Source organism: Otolemur garnettii, unplaced genomic scaffold, assembly GCF_000181295.1.
Source record: "Otolemur garnettii isolate 467f Iridium unplaced genomic scaffold, OtoGar3 scaffold00277, whole genome shotgun sequence".
Lineage (NCBI taxonomy): Eukaryota > Metazoa > Chordata > Mammalia > Primates > Galagidae > Otolemur > Otolemur garnettii.
The window spans coordinates 238,784-240,259 of record NW_003852672.1 but is presented as its reverse complement, the minus strand read 5'-3'; positions in this window follow the sequence as shown (position 1 = coordinate 240,259).

Sequence of the window (1,476 nt, the reverse complement as noted above, 5' to 3'; positions counted from 1 at the left end):
GCCTGGCCATTTTTTGGTTGCAGCCATCACTGTTGTTTGGCAGGCCCGGGCTGGGGATTTGAACCCGCCATCTTAGGTGTATGTGGCTGGCGCCTTAGCCGCTTGAGCCACAGGTGCCAAGCCGTATTTGTCTTTTTATTACTGGCTTATTTTACTTAGCATAATGTCCTCAACATTCAACTATGATATAGCACGTACCAGGATTTCCTTCCTTCTGAAGGCTGAATAATACTCCATTGTACATATGAAGATAGTTACACATACGACATTTTGTTTATCCATTCATCCATTGATGGACATTTAGGTTGTTTATACCTTTTAGTTGTCATGAGTGATGCTGCTATGAACGTGGATGTACAGCTACCTCTCTGATTTCCTGTTTTCACTTCTTTTTTTTTTTTTTTTTTTTTTGCAGTTTTTGGCCAGGGGTAGGTTTGAACCCACCCACCACCTCTGGTAAATGGGGCAGCCCCCTGCTCCTTTGAGCCACAGGCACCATCCCCTGCTTTCAGTTCTTTTGGGTATATACCCAGAGTGGCACTGCCCAATTATGAGGAAATTCTTTTTAATTTTTGAGGAACTGCTATACTGTTTCCACAGAGACTGCGACATTTTACATTCCCACCAGCAGTGCGCAAGGATTCCAGCTCTATCACATTCTTGTCAACACTTACGTTTTTTGATGACAGCCATCCTAGTGGTTTTAATTTGTGTTTCCTTAGTGATTATTGATATTGAACATCTTTTCGTGTGCCTTTGGACATTTGCATATCTTTGAAGAAAAGTCTGTTCAAGCCCTTTGCCCACTTCTTTCACATTTATGTTTTTATTATTCAGGATAAGTGGTATTTCATTTTAGCCTTTTTTTTTTTTTTTTTTTGACACAGAGTCTCACAATGTCACCTTCGGTAGAGTGCTGTGACATCACAGCTCATAGCAACCTCAAATTCTGGGGCTTAAGCAGTTCTCTTGCCTCAGCCTCCCAAGCAACTGGGAGCCAGCCACAATGCCTGGCTATTTTTTTGTTGCAGTTGTCATTGTTGTTCAGCTGGCCCAGGCTGGATTCAAACCCACCAGCAAAATTGCCAGCCTGGGTGTATGTGGCTGGTACTGTAACCACTGTGCTATGGCCGCTGAGCCCATTTTAGCCATTTTTAAGTATGTAGTTAGGTAATATTATATACATTCACAGTGTTGTGCAATTGTCACCACTATGTGTCTCCAGAACTTTTTCATCATTCCATACTGAAACTCTGTGCCCTTAAATCTTTTAACTTGCCACTCCTCACTTCCCAGCCACTGGAAACTATCATTCTTACTTCTGTCTCTACGAATCCAACTATACTGCATACCTCATCTCAGTGGAATCCTGTGGTATTTGTCTTTTTATTTTTATTTTTATTTTTTTTTGAGACAGAGCCTCAAGCTATCCCCCTGGGTAGAGTGCCATGGCATCACAGCTCATAGCAACCTCCA